Genomic DNA, 25,665 nt, shown 5'->3' with positions numbered 1-25,665 from the left:
AGGTCTTGCAGAGATATGCTACTCATTCATAGCAGTTCAAAAAAAAAAAAAAAAGGCATAGCTCAAAATTGCTATTTTTTGAGATGTGACGCTTTTGAAAGGAGTGAGCGATAAGTGATGCCAACACGCTTTCGAGCTATTGAAGGTTAGATAAAAATACCTGCAGAAAAAAAAAACAGGACTGAGTAAATTTTACTTTCAGATGAAGTATTTGTATTTAAACATAAGTTATTCTTCATCTTGCATCTACTGAAAAGTTACTTGCAACTTATTTTAAAGTAATTATCAAATAATTTACACCAGTCTTTTGAAATTTACATCGATTTTACTGAAAGAAAGTTCAATTCATGTAAGGACTGTACTGCCGTTGGCGGGTAAACGGCAGTATCTACATAAATGAGTTTTCGAAATATTTAAAGGAACGCGTTTTGGATTCAATAGTAACAACAGAAAAATGTTGGAATTATAGGTTTCGTGCTATTTTTAGCGGAAACTAAATAATTAAGCTTGCATAATAAAGCTAACGTACAACAGATGACAAAAATGAAGGGAAAAAAATAAATCAATATTAAAAACAAATCGTAGCTACTGCCCTTTACTTTCGCACCGCTGTGTTATGGAACGAGCAATGCTCCTAGCGAACAATCTTTTTTTTCCAATTAGCGGCCTGGAAACTTCTTTATCCTACTTGCATTCTAACCTTGACAGCAGTTTTGTTTAGGAGACAATTTTCTTGTGCTTCCAGTGGATAGTAACTTAAATATATTTTTGCGCATTTGTTGTGCTTAATCGAGATACCAAAAAGAGAAAGAGAAACCCAAATATATGCTTTACTCAATTTAAAATTTTTGACTTATCCCACCATCATAATAAATCTTCCAGTTATGATATGTTTATGATAGTCGGCTCAACATGTTTGAAATAATATCGTGAGCTAACATTATAGGCAATGTTCTGTTTCTGTAATTCCTAGCACATCGCAAGTCTTTTTTTGGGGGAGGGGGCCGGCACAGAAATGTAATAAGCTAGATGCAGCGAGACATTTACCATTATTTGCTACATTAAGTGTTTATATTAACTGTTTTTACATATAATTTGGATGTACTGAATGTAGAGATGATCAATGTCGTTCATGTTAATGTTCCGTTCATCAGAGAATCGTTCATTCTTTGACTCGTTCATTTGAGCGACTTCGTTTACATAAAAATGTTGCAAGTGATCTGTCTGCAAGACATACTCAAGTATATTCGACATGTTTCATCAGATCAGTAATGTTCTTTTAAGGAAAAACAGCTAAAATTACCTAAAAATAAGATAATATGCTAATAAAAAATTAATCGAAAAATACTTTATTTTGGTTCAGATGTTAATATGCCAATAAATCATATATAATGGGAAAAAAAAACAACCAAAATATTACTAACTCAGCCGAGGTACCGAATAATTCAATTTCAAAAACGAGACTCGCTTGAATATTAAGGAGCTTCAAAATTATCCCATAGTACATATGGGATAACACCCCCCCCCCCCCGCCCCCCCCCAAAAAAAACGCGCGAGTATTGCATTAAGACCGTAACCAAGCTAATTAAAATGAATGCCAAATTGATAAAGATGGTAGCTTTTCTGGAGATCCTTTTGTTACAGATAGTAGACAAAAGGATCGCCAGAAAAGAAATAAAAGGAATTTTTAAAAACCGTATTAGCGATAGAAAGCGTGAGAAGGAATTTATTTGGTGCGTAGGATAAGAAGTGAAAGTCCAAGCATTTTATTAGTAGCCTAAACAAGTTAAACAAAATATTACTAATGAACACATTGCAAAAATGCAAAAAAAGTACAGCGGTTAAAGAAAAATAATGAATATAGCAGAAATTGAAAATGGTTCGAACATTATATTGTAGTGAGAAAAAAGAAATTTGCCATTGATGGAGAGTTAAAAATTTGAAGATGATTTGTAAAGTAACTAAAAAAAAAAAAAAAAACCCTTGATTTGAACCTTAAGTGCGTCAATAGAATCTTCCAAACTGTTCACCGTTCAAAAGAACGGTCGTTCATTTTGTAGAAGATTTTTCTGACCCGTCTGTTCACGAACGACACATCCCTAACTGAATGCACTCTAATCAATCATGCTGTTTTGAACACATCATGTAAAAACCAGTTAAGATACCATTTTATAAGGACTTGCTATAAGCATTGACATTCCACAACTTTGATCATTTGAATTTCTTGTAACAGTGCTGGCGCTCTGCAATCTGCCGTCGTTTCGCTTCAAATACTACGGCCCTGGCCTGCTGACCTAACGGCCCGCGGGTCGGTGCGCCTTCCCGCCTGTGCGCCTTTGGTTTTCTTTCCCCACCTTCGAGCTTAGGCAGTCTCGGTTTTTTTTTTTTTTTTTTATATAAACCCTTTGGGATTCAGGTTTGGCGCTCTCTTGGTGAACCTAGTCCACCCCCCCCCCCCTTCTTCCTCAGGTAAGAACAACCCACTTGCTCTTCACTTGCAAAGAAAATGTGAAAGCTATCTAAAATAAGTCGAAACATTCGCACGAGAAACGAGAAAATAAAATCCCACTAAACGAGGCCTAACTTCATTGAAATCATTCTCTTCATTGCGGAACATTTTAGAGAAGAACGAGAGAATATAATAGTAACAAGAAGAAAAAAAACCACCCACATTAAAAGGATGATGCAGCTTCGTCATTTGAATGCAATTAAAATAAGCCATGAAAATGGCGCCGAAAGGAAATGCATAATGGAAAGGAATTGCAAGAAACTTTTCACTCTTAATTATTTAATTAATCCGACATTAATGCTCTAAGTCGACAAAAAATAGTCCCTCTAAAGTCTATTATTGCACTAGCTTAACTCTGCGTGACATCAACATGATAGTTAAAGCCATTTTATTGCATCGGAATGATTAGCGACTGTTTAAGTTTGATAAGGATTTAGGATTTTTTTCAGTCTCTTAAACGAGAGCAAACAAAGCTTTGGAGAAAAGAAGCAGTTTGTTTCAGTATAGTAATTTATTTTATTAGTAAATCTCCTCTTAATATTAAAAAGAGGAAATAATGTAAGGAGGCGACAAAGCTAAGAGGGATATAAAATGCGCTTTAAAATAAATAGAAGCAATGGTACTTAAAATTATTGAAGCTGATTTCTCTCTTATCGAGGAAATATTTATCACGAGATATATTATTTAAATTAGTACTGAATTAATAATTAGCAGAAAAGTTTTAATTAAGCTCGATATGTTGAAATAAAAAGAAATGATTTGCGTATTTTGAAGCAAACTTAAAAAGCATGAATATTCAGGTAAGTTTATGACAGTAAGTTGTTTTTAAATTTAAATGCATGTATGAGGTACACCGATTGGACGAATACCTCCGTTTTTTATTACAAAATCGTCTAAATCAAAAAAGTTTAAAATCATCTAGCACTACTTTGGATTTGTGGATTGCGTTTCAGAATCCATGGTGTAAATTACCTCCAGCATTACTCCAAACATTTGTAGTGTGTAGACCCCATGCCACGTCGTATTAAAGCACTTCTGCGTGCTCGAAGGGATTCAACGCAAGGATGGTATACCAGTTATTTTGGCATTACAATGTATAATTCTAAAGTAATGCGAAATTACGAAAATACTTCATTTCATTTTTATTCTTAATTTTATCTATGGAAGTAACTTTAAGTACAAATAATACAGGAAGTTTCTTATTTAAAGATCTAAGATTCAGCTCGTATGCCACGTGTGACGGTTACAAGATTTTTTACCACCATAAACATATTTTTAGACAAGCAGCTTTTACGATTTTAGTTTTACGCAGAAAAATAAGTAAAATATTGTGAAGATAAAACTCTTGAACAAAAACATCGATTTTGATTATTTGAAAAGGTTATTAGGTTAAAATACCACCTAAGTCTCCCTCCTTGCTACAAATGTTCATGTTTTGGAACCTTTCATCTAACTAGTCCTTCGAAAGAATGTTAATGGTTAATTTAAGCTAGCTCCTTTCTCCTCCTAATTAAATAATTTCAATGAAACTGCTAACAGCAGAAAAAAAGGGGGAGCGGGAGGTGGCTCCAAAAAGCGGTGGCTGATGAGGAAAATGGTGGAAACCGGTTTAGATTCAGGGTGTCATTTTACATAACAATCAGCAAGAATGGTGACAGAATCATTTAAAATTTATTTTTCTTGCCGCGCGGTGTAATTAGTAAACTATAAGAACATCTGAAGAATATCAATGGATTGAAGAAAAAAAGAATCAACCCTGACTGCTCAAGAAAACAAACAATATATTTTAGACTGAAAATAATGCTTAAACAATACCAAAACATACAAGTAACAAGACCGAACTCGAAAAAAAATACTCCTTTTTTTAGTAGCGCAAATGAATATTGCACTAAATTTTAATGTGAATAAAAATTACACTGAAAAAGCATTTACTAAGTCCTTAAACTTTGTTTTAACTGCACATGAGAATTGAAATCCACTATCAATCTTTTTTTCTTAAAAAGTCTTTCCATTTAATACTACTTTCCTACTTACACTTAGTTGGAATTATGCATACAAAATTTAAACCATCACCATATTTCTTTTGCTTTTCGTTTTTAAGGAATATTTGTGGTTATGGAATATTTAATTATCTCTTTCCATCTGCTTGTTATGGAATTTTAGGGAAACCTTTAAATGATCAATTTTTCAGCACCAGATATAAGTCTAACATTCTTTCTTCATTTCGCTTTGTTTCAGCTATTAGCAAAATTGAATTATTTGCATCAGAAAGAGAAATAGTAAGTAAATTAATGCAGTAATAATTCATCAAAAGTACGATGGTAATTACTTTCAAGAAGATGGAAAAATTTGAATTAAAATCACACATCTAAAATGTGGTTCAAATTTTCTTCTGAATTAAAAACATACCCATCAGGAAAAGGAACATTAAATAATTTTTCATACCTTTTTTGTAGGCTCTTTAGATTTTCGACTAATTCAAATTCGAAATTTTCATAAAATGTTTCGTCTTATTTATAATTGTCTTCTAAGCTTATTTTCCAGTTTTTGATTAATTGTATTATGTTAAAAACAATTATTAAAATATCACTTAATATGTCATACTGTTGAAATTTAAACATGTATTTTAAATCAATAAATTACTATGAAAATTTTATTTTAAACTAGCCGCCTGCGGCGACCAGCTGGTCCGCCTTTTTACGCTAAGGTTGCCGCCTTCGGCGGCTTCTTAAATAAATTTCGAGGCGGTATCAATCAATCTATATCTATGCTATTATTAATTTGAATAGAATAATTTCTAGACCTTACGTTTTCCCAATAAGCGCGCCACACACGCACACACAAATATCTTATTTCATCATAGCCGCCTGCAGCGACCAGCTGGTTCGCCTTCTTACGCCATTCGCCATTCTATGCAGGCAGCCACCTACGGCGGCTGTTTGGCTAACTTGTCATTTACCTTTTTACTTCAAGTTTGCCGCCTTCGGCGGCTGTTTAAATAAATTTGACAGCAGTATTAATCAATCCATCTCTTTTTTTTGTGCCATTCACATTTTTAAGCCAAGATTGCCGCCTTCGGCGGCTATCTACCCTTACGATCTATCTCTTAATTTTCTTATCCATCTCTATTTATTTTAACCTCCCCTCCCATTTCCTAATAAAAACAAAGATCATTCAAAAAATCGCTTTTCTTTATTCAAGTAGAGCAAAAAAAAAAAAAAAAAAAAAGCCCAAAATTCCCCGTTGTGTGCAAAAAGTAGCGTTTGACAAAGAAAAAAAAGTCTCTGTTATTATTGAATTAAATGTGCATAACTATGAAATGTAACGTAATATAGATGCAGCAAAGCGTTGCAGCGTGGGGGTTGAATGGAAAAAGAAATAAATGCAATCCCTAAATAAAACACAAAAAGGAAAGAAAAAAAGCAAGCTCTGCCGGAAAACACGCGGTCACCACGTCATAAAATGTATTAGTAAACTATATAGGTAAAAAAAAAAAAAAGATTAACATTTGTTTGCGATTAAGATTCCATCCTAAACATCGAATCGAAATCCAAATAGTGACGTCAGAGACATAAAAGATTGAAGAACGCTTTTTTTCGACCGATGCGTGGAAAGACGTGATGTGTTCAGCATTAAAAAAATTGTAAAAAAAAAAATTTCGTATTTTTAAGAACTTTTTTCTTCTGACGAGGGCGAAATGTTTTTACTATTACCAACTTAAATTTTAGAAATGAGGCTTTGATACTTCTCGCAGGATGATATTAGAAAAAAATAAAACCCAGGAAAGAATGCAAATTAAAGGTTTTTTCAAAAATTCATAAAAAATACAAAAACTGCTCTATTTTCAAAATTTTTTCCTTCATCATATTTGAAATTAAATTTCCTACACTATAGTACAAAAAATATTTGTGTGGTACGTTTGGTTCGGGGTCTGTGAGGTAAAATGTACTAAAAAGTGCAAAAAAAAACACATTAAACATTAAATAACTTTTTTTCTAATTAAAATTTCAAAAATCGAAGTCCGAGGTGCACATCTATGGCAAAAACTGCAACTGTATACCAAATTTCATCTTTCTAGCCCTTACCGTTTTCCCGGGAAGCGCGCCACACACACACACACACACACACACAAACATCTTATTTTATTATATGTATAGATAGAGTATTTATAATAAGTTTTGAGTATTTCCAAGGATAAGTAAATATTAAATACACATGGTTAACATATTCAAATCAGCCCTTAAAGTAATGTACTGTCCCTATATATATTGGGACAGTGCATTATTTTAAGGGCTGATTTAAATAAGTTAACCATGTGTATTATATATATAGTCAACTCTCGATCACTCGAAGTCCCAAGGGACCGGCTAAAACGTTCGAGTTTTTGGTAGTTAGAGTTATGAGAAGTATCCACAACAGTCTCAAGGATTTGGGGCCCGATGAAAACTTCGAGATAAAAAAATATTCGAGTTATAAGCTTCGAGTTATCGAGATTCGACTGTATGCACACATATATAGGGTGAGTTTGATCTAATCTGCCAAACAAAAGAGGGTGAAAGAGCACTAGTGGAGCTTATAACCACACATTATCTTGTACAAACCGTAACCGATTTATGGTAGATGGAAGGAAAACGAGTCAAAAAAAAAAAAAAAAAAATCTGCGCAGAAAACGATTACTGAAATTCTCGGAAAACCTACACAGAAAATAGTACATATTTGCAAAGAGCAAAAAAATCCTATAAAATGACGCTTTTTTCATTAAGATAGTTACATTTTTCAGTCAGTTACAAGCTTTAAAACATTCACAGTTGAACTGGCGCCGAAATCTGTAAACGACATTTTCAAAAACAATCGTTTGAACATCAACTGGACAAAGCTACCAAAAAAAAAATAGTCCACCCCACTTGCTTTCAAACGACAATGCAGCAAATCATATTGAGGTTAAAGTTCGGCAGAATCTCAGCGTTTGTCAAAAGAAGGGACTAGTAAACGTGTCACAGTCCTTTAAGTACAATATTCCTCTGTAAATTTCTACCTCCATCTGTGTTTTGAACAAAACACGATTTTTTTACATAATTATGACAAGGTAAATATGTTCTTACAGTATTGTTTGTCAAAACATGGCCGGACGTAGGAGGAACCCTTGGCGCCGTTTTGAATTCCGGTGAGATTTTTCAGTTCTCGTTTTATGTATCAAAAAATGTTTACTAGCATAAAATTACCTTTAAGAAGGTGTCTTTATTTTTATTGTAGCTGTAAGAAGTGCGGATATATTTAATTTCAAAATCTGAGAATTTTTGGAAAATTGACTGGTCTCCCCGCTTTTTTTTTTTTTTTTTCTGATCTCTGCCAAAGACCTACACATCACTTTTCGTTTTAGTTTGGGACGACGAAGGAATCAGAGCAGTACCAGCTTGTAGTTTAACAAGTTTTATGGAGGAAGTGGGCCCAGAGACCTAATTGACAAGTGGTCCGCCTTGACTCTCGGCGGCCCTACTCTGGTTTAACATTCATGAACTTTGAAATTGAATATATCTGCGTTTATAGCAGCTACAATAAAACTCACTTCTTTAGATTAATAGCGCGGACCGAGCCGTGAGGGTACTACTAGTTAAAATTAAAACACACATGTTACAAACATTAAGTAAAGAGAAACAAAATCTCGAATATTAAGAAAGTAGTGGATATTTTTACATAAAAAATATTAAAAGTTTTAAATGGGGGAGTTAACACTATTGCACTTAAAAACAGAAACCTAAATTACGATTGACATTAACACAAAATATTTTTCTTCAAAGAATTACAAGTAGTATTTAAATCGAAAAGTTCTGCAAAGAATAAACTTGCAATATTTTGCTGAACAGTATTCACGTCAATAAAATGCATTTATTTAAAAAGCATTCTTTTGCAAATAGGTAATATTCGACGGTTTTTATTTCTATACGCGTTGGTTTTGCTCCTTTTTGAATTGAATTTATTAAGTTACGGTAAGCGTTTTAGCGATCTTTCTAAAAGCGAGTTGGACCTTTTGCGGAAAAAAAAAAGAGTATGCAAATTAAACCCTAAGAAAACCGTTGAAAAAAATCGTGCCTGTTTTGAGACGTTATTAAATGGCATTCAAAAGTCAGTAAACATTTAAAAGCTGCATTGGAGATTTTATACGACGGAATAGAAAGGGATGTAAGTGCTTAATTGTAATTGATAAAGTATTTAAAACCAATTGTAAAAAATAACGTTCATAACTGCAGTGGTAAGAAATAAATGAAAAAAAAAGAAAGAAAAAAAAAGGGTGAGACGTAGCATTTGGGCTTTAGCTACACGTATTATGTTTTAAACACGGATAGTATGCTAAGCATTTGTTATGAGGAACAGCGTCTTAGCAAACAGATGAATTCCAATTAGCAAATGGGGTTTGGGTAAAAGAGATTTAAATTAAAAAAAAAAAAACTTTTTGAAGTTTCAGTACAAACCCATGTTACTTCAAGATTAAGTGTCAAAATCTCCACGTAGGCACAGTAACAATTACTAAAGTTTCACATGCTTAGTTCATTTTTCGAAACTCCAGTGCAAAAAAGTTTTTCTTGCTCTACATAAAAATGTCTCACAAGTGCCAGGGCCGATCCTAGGGTGTCGGCCGCCCGTGTGCAAAGACCTAATGTGCCGCCCCTCAAGTGTAATTTGCATATTTTGACTAATCTTTAACGTCTATATAAATCTTTCTTTAAATTTCTATGCCAAGTTCGAATTTAAAAAGAGGAGAGGGGGAACAGAAGAATGATCTTATAAAAAAGAAGAAATTTTTTATAATAAGAAACTTCTTAGGTACAATTTATATCTTTGAAGAAAGTAATAGATACCAAAATGTACTAGTCGTAAAAACGCATTTTATGGTCTTTCTTCGGTGACATCAGAGAAGGGACGGAGGAAGGGGAAGCGTCGGAGGAGGTGTCAGGGGTTCAGGGGAGGAGGATTGCTCCAAGAAAATTGTCGAAATTGGCGTATGAAAAAGATTTTTAGTTAATCTTTAGTTGTGTTTGGTTGCAAGGACAAAAGAGTCAAGTATATTCGAGGTGCATGGAGAAATTTTCGAAATTGACGTCAAATATCGCAATTTTAGGAACTTTTTCGACACTTTAGGTGAAAGTAATGTTGCAGTTCTTTCCTAAAATTCTTTCAAAATTGAAATCAATTTGAAGCTAATTTTTAAGACCGTAGCTTAGGAAGGATCGGCGTTCTTCCCGAAAAATCTCCGAAACTGAAATTTTAAACCCGTAATTTTGGGTTACCTTTGTTGACGTTGCAAGAAGGAGAGAGATTCAACAGTCTCCCATTGAAAGATTTTGAAATATAAGTTTAAAACGCAAATTTAGGCCGTCTTTGGTGACGGTAGGGGATCTGGCGGCTATCCTCCGGTAATTTCTCGGCACTATTTTTTCAAAAACCCGTTTTTGGCTAGATTTGAAAACAATAGAGGTAACGTGAAAATATTCCGAAACAAAATATTTTTCGGAGCTGAAATCCATTATAGGTCTTTTTTGGGAAGAAAGGGTTTTGGAGCTCTTAAGCTTTTTATATTATCTTTGGTGACGTTAACAAAATAGGGAAGCTTCTACGGTTCGGATGTTTTTCAACATTAATGTCTGAAAAATATAACTATAAACTTTTGTCCACCTCACCTCGACGATTGATGGATATGCCCTAGCACCGTAAAAAGTTACATAAGCCTGACAGTTCTCCTCCTGAATTCTTTAGAACTATAAGTCCCAAAATCGTATTTTAAGCATTGTTTGATAACGATGGGACGAAGAGCAGGCGGGGGTTCAATGTGCCCTCACGAACTGTGTTTTTGAAACTGAAGTCAATTTCAGGCTAGTTTAGGCAAAAAGCTGTAGTTCCACGGAACCGTCTAAAAACGAAATTTACAGGTATAGTGATTGCGTTGGAGAAAAGGGGGATCCGGGGTCTTCCCCAAAAGTTCTTGAAACTGATGTTTGAAAGACGCAATTTTCGTTTGTTTTTCAATACTTTAAGTGAGAGGGGGTGGAATTAGAAGCTTCTCTAAAGACGCTAATTGAGACTGTCTTTGGTAGTAATGCTTGCGAATGGATTTCGGGGTCCTCCACCGCAAAAATTTCGAAAAATGCCAAAGCAATTTTATATGACTTTTGATGATAGGAAGGGCTGCCGTCTGAAAACACGTTTTGGATTTTGGAGCCAACATTTTTAGGCTATGTTTGATTAAGTTAAGGTGGAAGAGGTGAATCAGGGATTTAATTGGATTTTTAAGATCGATGGTTCAACCAGCGAAATTTTCTGAAAGTGAAGTCCTAGAAACGCAATTTTAAGCCTTCTTTAGTTTCGTCAAGGAGGTTACGGCATTCTTTTGGACCTTCGTTTTGGAGCTACATTTAAATTTGCTTCCCAGGGCAAGGGCCCTGTCCTCCTACCTGATCTGAAACCGGGCGGTTCATTCAAGGTTTTAATCAGAAAAATTGTCGTAAAGGGGGAAAAGTACAACATTTTTGTTCGTCATTCATATATGTTACTCTCAAGGGAGTTGCAATTTTCCTTTCTCTCCACGCATCCTCGATTGTTAAACACAGAGTTTGTTACATAGTTTGTTGTTTGAAATACTTGCGAGAGTATCTAATCAGTATAGCTTTTTTTTTAATAATTTAAATAAAATATGTCTTCATTGTTTAGGTCTATAAAAGCTTGGGGGGTAAACATTAGTGGCCGCCCTCGGAGCTCCTTTTAGACGGCACCATTTCATGCTTCAGAAGGGGGCCTTTCCCCTCCCCTGTATCCATGCCTGATTACCGGTTCTGTCACAAACTTTGCAACCAAATGAAGCATGTTGTTAAGAGTAGACATTAATGGACAATGAACCAACACAATGTTCCCTAACATTCTATTTTTCTTAAACTATGCTATGCTGTCGCGAAATCGACACATCCTTTGACAATTGAACATTTAAAAATCAGCATATTTATTCTACTTATTATAAGTTATGTTGTGAGAAATTCTTGAGGAATGTTGCTTGATTATAAGAACTATATGATGCGGCCTGCGGCCGCCCCTTGCTTTGGCCGCCCTTGTGCGGTGCACACTCTGCACACCTGCTAAGATCGGCCCTGACAAGTGCGCAATGTAAATGAAGCAATATATAATCATCGGCCATTTTGAAGAAATTGAAAATGTAAAGTTATTCATTTTACTAAAAATCTTTCATTGATTTCCGCTTCCGAAAATTCACCGCTGTATTAACTATTCTCTCAACTTATCTGATATGAAAATACTTTTTCAAACCACAAGATCCAATTCAATGAGCTAAGAACGCTATCAAGATTAAATATTTTAACAAGTCTATTAGAAACTTCCGCTCCACTCTAATTTAAAAATTCTGAGCCTGATCCATAAATTGCCATATGAAAATTAACTAAACAGTCCATTTAAGGCGTAATTGATTCCCTTCGAGAACCATTAGAAAAATGTCAGGTAATTAACAGATATCATGAAACTTCTGAGTAATTTTTCCAAGAATTCCAAGACAGTTTTCTCTTTTTGTCCCGAACTATGAGTCTTCATATGTCATAACAATATATATATATATATATATATATATATATATATATATATATATATATATATATATATATATATATATATATATATATATAATCATGTGATCTCTTTCAAACTTCGCCGTCCTTCCATTTTTAATAAGTCAATTTGACCCGCTTATTATCCTTTCATCGTTGGTAAGAAAAATTCATTACCATTGTTCTGTCATTAGAGAAGGATCGTTTACGTAGGTGTACTCATTTATTTTTCGTTGGCAGCAGTTCCACTTGGTTAGTAGTCACTTTTTTGCATATCCTAAGTGGATTTCAAGGAACTACACTAAATGAATGCAAAAAGAATGAAATAAACGCGATATAGTTATTACTTGCAATGCAGATAAAGGCATTCCTCATATGGTGGTCTCGTTGGAACGATATAGTATATACTTTTTGGAAGTAGAAAAAGAATTTAAATCAAAAATGTTTATTACACAAATTCAGGCATTAAATCGTTTTCCTGATAAAAATTATTTAGCCTTTCAGAGAAATAATCGAATGTTTGAAAAATGAAGAAAAAACAAATCACACTCGCAAATTAAAAAATTTCCTGAGTAGTTTGATATCGTTTTTTTCCCCTCGCGAAAACTCTGGAAATCATAAGTTTTTATTTTTTATTTTGAGGCTTTGAAAAATAAAGCATTGTGGTAAATGCTTTATTTTCCCTAAAATATTAAAATTTTAGAAAAGCACATTTTTTATAGCTACTTTTCTTCATAATTTACCAAACTCGCAACTTAAAAATTTTGCTCTTGAAATTTTAAAAAAGATAATCTACGGTATTATTTTATAAACTTTAAAATCAAAACTCACTTATATTTACAAATAAACATTGAGATTTCAAAGCAATCACAAAATTTTACAAATAAATAAAATACTCAATTCATCATCAATGCCAATTTGAGTAATACAAAACAATTCTCACCACAATAGTAATAAATAGCATTATAATTCCATTGAAATTGGACGCCGCATTGGAATGCCCCGTGACAATTAAAAAAAAAAACTACTTCACGTAAATGACAGAAATAGCAATCCTGCACTTTTTTATTCGACGTCTGCTCAACAGAAATGATGCGTTTAAGCTCAAGTTGCTTGCACATTCTATGCTGGTAGATGTCATCTGGTAAGGAAGATGAAATTTACCTGATGGTGAGAAGTGTGTGTTAGTGTTGATGATCTAGTAGGAGAATTTTCAGTAAAAAAACAACCAAATGCGCCAAAAATACTATTTAAGTATTTTAACAACGAGTAATGACTTTGTAAATATCAGTGTTGGGCATTAATCAATTATTTTTTCAATTGCCTAGTTAATTGATTAAAAAAGTAATTGCAATTAAATTAATTGCAATTAATTTCATTGCAATTAAATTAATTGCAATTAAACTATTAATTGCACTTTGCAATTAATTTAATTGAATTAACGTACGTTAATCGTTTCTCACAATTAAAATAATTGCAATTGATTTTTTAATTGTTTTATGAAACAATTAAAACTAACAATTAACTTTATGTATCAATAGGTACAGTGCAGCGTACAGAGTCCCAAGTATTATTCAATTTCATATTTTCGTTCAGTGCTGATTGCTCGCTCGCCGCGTGAACTAGTCTCGTCTGGGCAAGCTTTTTCCACACGTAAATGTTTCTGTTTTAATTAAGTGTTTTAAGTTTGTAAAAATCGTTGTTTTAGTTTAACCCGTAACAGAAGAGGTGAGAAAGAAGGACATATCATGGGACGTGAGGTCACAGAGACCGCTCTGTTTTACATTTTTTTTAAAAATCATGTAATTAAAATACATTTCTGTAACTTCTGTCAGATGTTCTTTGGAGTTTTATTAGTACGGAAAAAAAAATTTTTAATTGAATTATACCTTTTCTGAGGAAATTTTGCTGGAGCCATAAGATTTTTTCAGAAAAGTCATATGCTGCAGTAAATAATTTATTGCTCGTAATAAAGCCGAACCTATTGTATATTAACTATTTTATTTTAAGTATTTAATGTATACAGAACATTTTAATTCTAGAAAACTGATATTATCGTCGCCTGTCCTGTCTAGTGGTCAAAGGAGTCTGACTGCGACTGGGAAGCCCCGGGTTTGAATCTCGGTTTGGGCATGGATGTACTTTCTCTCTCTTGTCCTTGTCCTTTCTTTGTGTGAATGTGTTTCTGTGCTGTAAATGGTTGCCTACCCTATAAACGGGTCCTTATGGCATGTATGCAGGGTCCGATTAACCTTTGAAATTAGGGGGAGCTCGGTCTCATTTCGCCCCCCCCCCCAGTTGTTGTACTGCAATTCTCGCCGAATAAGGGCAGTAAGAAATTGAATCAAATTTAACACTTCACAAAAGAAACTAAGTGGCATAAATATACATTGAAACAGAGTTGAACCAAATTCCACATTTGAAAATTTAACTTGTGACCACATTTTATTAAATGTGTCTTTAAATGTATGAAATTAAATATATATCTTTTTTAATTATATAATTCTTCCAAAGATCTTTATTTGGGCAAGCTCTGATGTTAGCAATCTCTTTAAAACTGCTGTTAAACACAGAAGCTGGTATTGTTAAGCATATATTTTCAGTCATGTTAGGGCCTCTGAAAATTCCTTTTACGTAATTAGGCCCTGCATGTGTGTACTATGGAAGTCGGACTTTGAAAAAGTGAAGCAGCGCATCCAAAATTGCCACCTTAAATGGCTCACGGCAACAACAATTAATTATATCACATTAAGGGAAAATTTTGACAGCATCTTAACTTGTAGTGTATAGCGTCGTATTTCCGGAAAACATTCGGCCTAAATGTCCTTAGAACATTCATTGCGTAATTTTTGTGCGAACTTTTCGAACAACTCTCAACCTCATCTAGAAAATTTTGCATCTATTCCGCATCCCAACGTTAAAAGCTATGTTTACCACTGCCGGAAATTGTAGCACTGAAGGGAATGGGGAGGTGAGGACTCACAGCCTAAAGAATGCAATTGAAATTTAAACTAGAAGCTTTTACAAAAAGATGCTGATAAGCAAAAAGAAAAAGCTATTGGGAGAAACCATTCAATCGGACTGAAAATGAAATAGGGGTGGTAGGATAAGCTTTTGAGCGGTGTGTGAGACCGCACGTGTCTTCTCCCCTGTTGCGGGTTAAAGTTATAAAATAAAATGGCGTCGATAAACGAAATGGACGAAGACAGTAACATGTCAGTGACTTTTCGGGTTTTCGGACAATAATGAGTCATTAGAAATAACTTCGCCAGTGCCACCAAGTCCACCAACCGACACCGCCGAGTGTTCATCATCTTCGCCTGAGCGACTTCTCCTACTTGATGGAACATTTTTTAAGTTCTTGCCCGAAGAGTCTACTGGTAATAAAATCGCAGCGCTTTGTATGAAATGTCCAAGAGATGTATTAACTAAAGTTAAAGGTTATCATAATTGCACGTCAAACTTTTTGGGTCACCTGAAGCGAAAACATGGGCAAGAATGCATCGAAGAGTACAAAACATATTCAAAAAAACAGAGAAGTGAGGTACGGGAAAAAAATTATACTATTGTTAAAATAAAAACTGGAAAAACTAATAAGTCAAATAAGAATACAATTACACAAGAACAATTCGATGAAAATATTTTAAAATATTTTATACATTCTATGATTCCATTACGTGCAGTGGAAGATCCATATTTTTCTAAAATGTTTATGGACTTGAAAATATCAGAAATGGGGCTAACTGTAATGAGTCTACGTGCACTAGGACGTCGTATATGAAAACACTACGAAACGCAAGCAGCTAAGATAAAGTCGGAACTACAGGAAGTTCCCTATGTGTGCACAACAATCGATATTTGGTTCAGTAAAAAAAGAAGTTTCATCGGAGTTACAGCACACTGGATCACAAATGATCTACGCAGAGTTTCTGTGGCGTTAGCTTGTCAACGATTCAAAGGTGTCCACAGCTACGATCGACTATCAGATATAATTAAAGAAATTAACGGTGATTTCGGCCTCAATACGAATAAAATTGTTGCATCGGTGACTGATAATGGCAGTAATTTTGTAAAGGCTTTCAAAATATTCGGTGTCAAATTGACCAATATAAATATTACAGATGCAGTTGTGCTAGACTCTCAGCCGACAGAAGCCTTTTCTGAATCAGATGTTGAAGATGAAGAATCATCAAATTTAGAAGATTCTAAACATAATTATTTCCTTCCTGCTCATTTACGATGCTGTGCACATACGTTAAGCCTTTGCGCAACTACGGACGCGAACAAACTTTTAAGCGAGTAAGACACACCACTGTCGCAAATGCATGCTGCAATTATGAAGAAATGTAATGTTTTGTGGAAGGCTGCAGGACGACCCAAGAGTGCTGAAATAATGCAGGATGTGTTGGGACATACGTTAAGCCGACCTGGTGAGACCAGATGGAATAGTTTGTTTGATGCCCTCCAGCAAATTTTCAACATAAAAGAAAAAAGCTTACTTTTACATAGATCATTAAACACAAAAAATTACATAAGAGTATTTGACGTGTACTTCGTCAGTGGCAGAAGCCCTCGACATAATGCAGAGTGAGAGTAACGCGTATTATGGGATAGCTCTGCCTTGCCTTCTTGCGCTGAGAAAAAAATTGCTAAAAATTGAAAAGAAAAAAACTTTTCCTTTTGCAGCCCGTTGATCAAAACATACAGAGAAAGTGTGGGTAAGAGATTTGAAAAAATGTTTGACTTCGCCACTCTTGAAGCGGAAAATGCGGCTATGGCAGCGTTATCTTACCCAAGATTCAAAAATAAATGGTTGACTTGTCTCTAGCCCGCGAATCGTACTAAGGTTCTAAAAGTTTTCAAGACCTGCATTTCCAAAGAAATGAGTGACAATGTAGTAGCAACTGTAGCAACAACAAAAAGTAATCACGACAACTTATTTTTCAATTTTGATTCTGACTCTGACTCCGATATTTCGTTCTCAGAAAAAAAAACCCTCCTCTGATGCACCAATGACTAAAGCAGAACTTTTGATGCTGCATTTTTTTGCAGAGGAAAGCCAAGATTTGCAACTGCTCAATAGATATCCTGAGATAAAAAGTGTTTTTATTAAATACAACACACCTTTACCATCGTCAGCTGCAGTTGAACGCCTTTTTTCTTTCGCTACAATGACAAATATGCCAAAGAGTCACAGATCGTCAGACAGCATGTTCGAGAAGAGAGTAGTATTAAAATGTAACTTAAATTATTACAAGAAATTATAAATTGTCATTGTCTATCTAATATGCTTCATTAAAGTTAGTTACTGTTGTAATTGCGATTTTAATAAGTTTCATTAAAGTTACTGATAATTTATTTGCATTGATCTTTTATTTGTTGCTAAAATGTGTAGTCACATAGTTAGATAGTAATATGGTATCTGTCCAGCGTCCACATCCCAGGTAGACCTGTCGCCTGTACAATATTCATATATATATATATATATATATATATATATATGATACAAAACCAGTAATTTTTTTAAAAGTTAGTTTTAATTAAAATTCACAAAACAATTGAAAATTGTAGTTAACTACAATTACAATTAACAATTAATTAATTGTTAACTGTAGATTAACAATTGATCAATTGTAATTGTGAAAAATTACAATTAACAATTAATTAATTGTTAATTGTAGTAAACTACAATTAACAATTAATTGTTAACTGTAGTAAACTACAATTAACAATTAATTAATTGATAATTGTAATTTTTCACAATTACAATTCATCAATTGTTAATTGTAATTTTTCACAATTACAATTGATTAATTGTTAATCTTTTATTGCCCATGCAATTAAAATTTGCCCAACTCTGGTAAATATGAGCAACAAAGGCCGAAACGTAAAAAAAAAAAAATGCTCATTTTTACATCGGCAATTTTCAAAATTTGTTGAGAAAGTGTCCATTTTGCTGAAAGAGTAATCTATCCACCCTTTCCCTTCTGGGGGAAAAATAGCATTAAACAAATTGCTTCCAACGCTTTCTTTCCCAACCCGTTTTTTCTTTATTCTACAAATTTCTATACAAATTCAAAATGTATGAATATTAAAAGCCCTGCATTTTCCGTCATCCACGCACTACTAGCAAATCAGTTAATGTCCCAAATCTCAGTTATTTTTGAGTTTTTCTTAATTTATATTGTAAATAGAATTTTGTAAAATCCTTCTTCAAGTATTTAAGCGTTAATTTCCGACCAAGAAGATCAAATTTATTAATCAGATACGTACGTTATTCTATTAACTCTAATATCTGATCATATATGTTAAAAGGGTACTTTGGAGAAAACTGCCCGGAGAGTCAAAACATCGAAATATTAATTTCCTTAGTATTTGGTCCCAAACATTTTCATAATTATTGAAGCGTATGTAAATTTGTTTATTTTGAAAATGAACTTTTAACTGAACTTTTTGAAGAAAATACAGAATATTCTGCAAATATTTTATTAAAATAATGAAGGCTTTGTGGAATTTTCGAAATGCCTATAAGATTCATGTAAATAGCTAATGTTTGTGAGTCAAGTTCCGTTGACTCTGCAATATGAAAATTATCCAAAATATTAAAAGTTAATGAGACAGATTATATATATATATACACTCGTGACCATTACAATTGCTGCACTAAGAGGGCTACTCGTTACACACTTCATTTTTTTAAAATTTATTCATACAGATGCTAAAACAGTTTCACATACATAGAGGACTGCACTCAAAGCGCCTTGCCGTTGTACACACCCAGAAAAGTTTTAGAACACAAAAGAAGAAAATAACACCCATGACACAAGAGGGAGTCGAACCCATGACCTCCGGCTTGGAAAAACTAAGCTTCTAACAAGGAATCATGGAAGCCCCTGCTACACACTTGAAATTTACACGACAGCAAGAAGATGCTGTGATATGCAAATTCTGTACATTTTCAGCGCATTCACATGATGTTGGCGGCGGTGGCGTCACCTGGAATGCGCTTAATCAATAAATTGAGTAGTATGTTTCTCATACACAAATTGCATTCGAGCATTGTTTTTAAAAGGGAATGTTGCTACAATAACTCGGGTGTGAAGGACGAATGCTTGCAATTATGTTTTTTCACTTTGATAGAGGCTGAATCGTAGTCCACTGAGTATCGTAGTCGATTTGTGTATCGTAATTTTGCGAGTGGTGCCCAGCTGGGGGGGGGGGGGTGGAGGACCATGGCGCAGGACTGTGCCGTTGAAATTTTTAGGGGGGTGTCATGAGGGGTATTTTTTCATTTGGGGGGGTCTCCACGATATTGAGAGGGGGTGGGTCTTGCCCTTAGGGTGGGCACCCCTGATTTTGCTGCTCGTGTCTGTCGAGGTCCCATCACTCTCTGCCGAATATTGTATCACCGAGTTCAGGAGACTATAAGAAACGCCTTCCTTAACTTTTAGATGCTCGAAATATTGTTAAATAACAAGAAGTGATTTAACATCTTAGTTTTTAAGAAATTACAAAATAATTAAATTTAGAACACAGTAAAACAAGTTAGCTTTTCTTTTAAAAAATGTTTCGGATTTTCTCTCTTGTTCTGATTTTGTATATGGAAAACTAGTTTCATAATGCTTATTTACTAGTTGGAGAGATTAACTCAAGACACTCTCAATTATTCAACATCCTTATCAAAAGCAACTTAATTTAGAAACTGTAGACACAGATAAATGATTTCCAATTTGGATTCGAAGTGAAATCTAATACGAAAGTGCTCTTAATTTTAATTTTTGCTTGAATGTGCTTGTAAGTATTGCTTGAATGCGCTTGTAAGTATTGCTTGAATGCGCTTGTAAGTATCGCACATTCTCACCTAAAAGTCAATCGCTTATTCTAGAGAAAAACATGATTAGTGTTAGTATCAACTTCTTCACTTTTCATATTCACAAAATAATATATAATGATTTAAGGGGAGAAGAACAGACAAAAATGCTGGTGTTAGTTTTTCTTTATATTTAGGGGTTAAATTAAATACAAGTATGTATGGTAATCCTTGATTTCATAATGGCATGTTCAATAGCTTTGTTCGTGTTAAATGTAAGAGAACTAATTAAAATTGTTACAGTACATAGCAATATTGTTGAGATTTACAAAAAATCATGGAAAAAAGATCCCGAAATATTCGAAAACTTTTTGAAAATTGCAGAGAGGTTTCGTAATAGTTAGAAACGTTGTTGAAAATTGCAGACAGGTTTCCGTAATACTCGGAATTGTCTCTGAAAATTTCAAGAAGCTACCTCATATATTCAGAAAATATTTTTTTAAAGTGCAGGATTTATCAAAAAAAAAAAAAAAATACAGAAAAGAACGAATTTTAGTGCTCTGAATGTGTTGATTGAAATTTCTTTTCCATTGAAGTAAGTATGGAATTTTTGATAATGTTTTTGAGTTTGTCAAATGTGGGTTAACATGTTTTCATATTGACACTAAAGAATTTCAGTTTTTTTCTTTTTTTTAGTTTGGTAGTACTTTTTGGCGTTTTTCAGAGTTTGCCTTATTGGGAATCTGTGTCCCTAATAAGGCAAATCAAACCATTTTTTATTTTACTGCCGACAAACATAATTGAAACTTAAATTTTCACATGGAATGTTTTTTCTCTTATGTTTTATGTGGCATTTGATGAATGTACAAAAATTGGAGTTAATTGAATCATAAATGATCGAGATATTAGACCCTGAACCTTAGGTTGGCCTTGTTTGACGCACTTACCTTCCAACAAAACTTAGAGCCTACATAGAGATAGAAAAGAAAATGAAGAAAACATAAAAATTATAAGAGAGAAAATGCAGAACGCGACATAAACAAATTAAGGTTTGAAAAATTAATAACATGTGAGATAAAAACAATTTTAGTCACTGGTTCAAACCTGAGAACTCATTGATTTTTCTCATGCTTATATATATATATATATATATATATATATATATATATATATATATATATATATATATATATATATATATATATATATATATATATATATATATATATATAATTTTTTTTTTTTTTTTGCTATAAGAGAGCGATACAACACATATTTTTCTTGATATTTTGACTGTTTTTCTTTTTCTTGAACCCATTTAACATGTTTGATTTTCTAGCTTGCTATCGGCTAAAAGCACTCTTGGAAAAATACCTCATCCCGTAATGATAAAGAATAAATAATGAAAAAAAGTGCCAGTTGATATTTTAATAAGCTTGAGTGAATAATATCTGTAACTTCAATTACCTTTTTTTTTAATCAATGGTAGCGAAATTTTCCGCTGACATCGTGCAGAACTTCTGCATAAAATTTACAAAAGAGAAACATGTTCTTTGCAGGTTTAACAGCTAAAAACTATTAACTTGTTTAAAGCATACGATGTATGATTTCTATCAGATGTGCTAAAATGTATTAGTGATACAACAGCAGATTTGCTGCTAATTGCGCACGGTTTTGTCCAGGGATACTTAGCATTTCTTCTAATATAGAGGTGCGAAACGCACAACCTGTTATTAGGCATCATTTTTTCACTTGACGAAATCCTAGATTTCGTACGTGGCTAGGTTACAGAAACGGGTCAAGCATTCAAGTGATGCAAGATTGAAGTGTCTTCGTAAAATTGCGAATGATGTTTTCCTTCGAGTTTACAGGAATTTCAGAAATTATGACATAGCTTTGGGAAAACATTTTGTGGGAAATGGGCTTAAGTATAGCATCGTTTTCGTTGCTCTTGCCTTGTCTCGCTAATTTACATCGCCGTCACGTACGTAAGTGGTTGTGATTAGTAGGGCAAAGTGTTGCTTTAACACTTTTTACAACGCATTGTGATTTTTTTAAAACCACTATGTGTGAGTAATTTTATTGAGCTGTTCAGTTCTTGTTGTGCATAAAACGCGTACGTTTCTTAATACAGGATTTTTTTGACATTGTTTCATGTAGGCATAAAGTTGATCAATAAACTGTGTTCTGTATTTTGATATTTTGTCTACAGTGAAGAACATTTAATTCAAACGTATCTATTTATTGCTAATATTTCCTTGCGCTACTACCGCAGCCATAGGCGGCTCGTACGGAGGAGCACGGGGAGGGGGGGGGGGCAGCAAATTCCCCTTCACTTTCAAAAGCAAAGGGGCCACGCTCCTCAGCTTTTCTAAATTAAAAATTATCGACCGATTAAAAAAAGCTGGTATTGGTGAATTCACGTGTTAAAAAAAATAATTAAGTAATCAATATGTGTTTTATATTTTTCTCACGTTATTATTTTCATAAAAATTAATATAGAACTTTACATTAAAAGGAGGGAGTCAGTTTACTGAGGCCATTTGTCCCGTTTTTTTAAAAGATCATTTGCTCAACAATGGTGTTAAATTACAGTGTTCAAAAAAAAAAAAAAAAGTAAACTTCGCCCACTAAAATTATGCCCCTCCCCCTTCCACATTTCCTTCGAAACCCCCTCCCACACTTTTTTGGTATATCAGCTGTCTATGACCACAGCCTAAACAGAGGATAGGTCATTATCAGTCAATCAGTCAGAATGTCTTCTGACAGGTTGGTACTAAAAGATCTTACGCGGGTTACCGTACTAGGGTTGGCAATCTATCTAAAAATCCAAAGGCTCTTAGGCTTGAACCCAAAAACCTCCTCTTGATATACCCCTGTCTTACGCAGAACATGTGATTGAAAACTCTGATGAGAAACATATTTTTGATCTAAATGTATAAACGCTGCACCTGTTGCTGTAGACAAATTGTCCTGCTCCTTTTAAACGCTTGGCTGTTTATGACTGTTCGCGCAGTGTTGTTATCATGTTTCAGTTCTTTTGAATAATTGTTTTGTTTGCTATTTTTAACTTTTTTTGCTCCTATTTTTTGTAGTAAATTTTACACATTTTATCTATTGGAACTAATCTGCCTTATTATATGGTTTTATATGCATAATATAACTCCGTTATAACTCAAGAATAGACACCGCGTTTTACAATAACTGTGTTAAATTGAAGGTAATTTAAATTTCGATTCGATAACAGATCCATCGGAATAGCCTTATCTATTGCTATCAATTCAGCGATGTGCCAAAGAGCGTTAAAAGGTGGAAGTTTAAATATATTAAATTTATGTAACAATATTTAATTAACAACTATCCCCCCCCCAAAAAAAAAACGAAAGTCGATTTTCGAAGTCGCACGCACTCTTATATTTTTCCGTTTCGATCAAAACTATTGTAAAATGAAGTGTCATATCATTTGAACAATGGCAACCCGTGCCGACTTACGCCTGAACCAGCTCTTGGAAGTTCGAAATTTCATGTTGATAAAACGTTACCCCTATAGCCCCACATGTACCACAGTAATATTTATCCAAATCAAAAAATATTTGTGGGTCCAGCTGGAGGCGTAAAATTTGAAGTTTTCTTTAAAAAATTGAGTGTTTCGATTTTCCTTTAAAAAAAATCCATATACATTTAAATAAAATGTCAAATTAGAAAATTATAAAAGAAAACATTTTCAAATCACTAATTGCAATTGAATAATAAAAAAATAATGTGCTTAAAATGAAAACTTTAAAGTTCTCGTGCTATAGAAAACGGGAAATATTTTTGATAAACTAGGTTATTGTTGTGTGTGTAAGGGGATCCTTCGTTACCATTTTACTATTCTTTCATCCCTTACTTCTTTTTCCCTTACGCCTTTTAAAAAACAGTAAGGTCATTCGGGGTAAAAGAAAACACGGGATAGCTAGAAAAAAATTCTAACACTACACTCTTGAAGTAATTTTTAAACTTCAACTGCTGGTGAGTGAAGACTAGGTAACTAAAAGACATTTTAAGAGTTATGCTTGTTTGTAAACAATTGTGTTGGCATCATCATTGTTTGAAGATGACACTGAAAAAAAAAAGTTTTTTAAAGTTAAGTGATCTTACATTACCCTCTCCAGCGTGTCTGCAAATGCGAAATAACTTGTTTCCACTAGTTTTACTTGTCGTGAGCAGGTTGCTAAAACATTTAGTTATGAATTTCAACTTCCCAGCTATTGTTGATGCGCAATTTAGATGTTTCAATCAATCCCTTAAATTCCATACTCTGATCTGAATGGAAACGACTAAGTTTTTGAATCTTGCAAATTTTTTAGAAGATCAAATTTTTATGTAAATTAAACGTTTGTGCGCGTAATTTAATTTTTTGTATGGTTTTTCTTTTTAAATGGGTTCAAGAAACAGTTGGACGTTTCAGCTCAATTTTTCCAAAGGAGAGCTGGAAAATTGAGCTGAAAAAAATTAAAAAAAAAAATCAATCTTGCAACACCATCTGCGAATTCGCTGAATCATCAGTAAAATTTACCGGATAATTAAATTTTTGAAAGGTCAAAGTGACCTCTCGTGACCTCCTATTTTGGCGCCCATGTTCGCATAACTCGGTGAAATGTATGTTTTAGGTTTTATGCTTTGCGATTTTTTTGTGAGCTTTTAGACCTTTCTGAGAAATAAGCATTGGCAAGGGGAAGATACAGAAATATTTTTGGGAGGGGGCTCCAGAGAGTGTAAGTAAAAAGATCTCCAAATAAGTGCATCTCGTTGTTATTTCAACAATGTGCTTCCACATTTTAAAATGAAATATCACAAATTTTTTTATGCTCTTTTAATTACTTTTCGGCAGAAAATTGGCTTTCAATTCAGAGTTGTTGCACAAAGGTCATCCTTTTTTTTTTGTAAATATATTCAAGCAAAATTTTCTATGTTAAATAATTAAAATAAATAAGGTAAATTTAAAATTTTTATTATTAATATTTGGTTATATATATTATACGTTTACGTGTTGCACCAGCGAACTTTGAAGTCCAGATTCATATCAGGATAGTTTTCTCAGGAAGATAAATGAAGTTGCTGTGACAGGGCGAATCAGAAACAAAAGTGATTTTATTAAAATACTAGCCGCCTGCGGCGACCAGCTGGTCCGCCTTTTTACGCCATTCGCCTTTTTACGCCAGGGGTGCCACCTTCGACGGCTGCTTAAACAATTTAGCGACGACATTAATCAATGTTTTTCTCTATAAATCAGTATTATCATTCGTTTTTTTACGCCAATGTTGCCGCCTTCGGCAGCTGCTTAAATAAATTTCGTGGCGGTGTCAATCAATCAATCTATATCATTAATAATTTGAATAAAATATTTTCTAGATCTGTCTCCAGTTTCGTCGTTTGGAATATTTTTAAAGGAAGGGGAGCGGAGACACAAACGACGTACTCTTCATGCAAATTTTGTCGAAAAATAACAAAAAGCACTTCCACTTTTATGTGAAAGCATTGTTTTTTCAAAGTCATGGTGTATGTGGGGAAGGGAGGGGGGCATTGACATCCAATGTGCCAGCAGCCACCTACGGCGACTGTTTGGCTAACTTGTCATCTACCTTTTTACTTCAAGTTTGCCGCCTTCGGCGGTTGTTTAAATAAATTTGGCAGCAGTATTAATCAATCCATCTCTATCTTTTTTTGTGCCATTCACATTTTTACGCCAAGATTGCCGCCTT

This window comes from Uloborus diversus, chromosome 3 (genome assembly GCF_026930045.1).
Source record: "Uloborus diversus isolate 005 chromosome 3, Udiv.v.3.1, whole genome shotgun sequence".
NCBI lineage: Eukaryota > Metazoa > Arthropoda > Arachnida > Araneae > Uloboridae > Uloborus > Uloborus diversus.
This window is presented reverse-complemented; position numbering follows the sequence as displayed.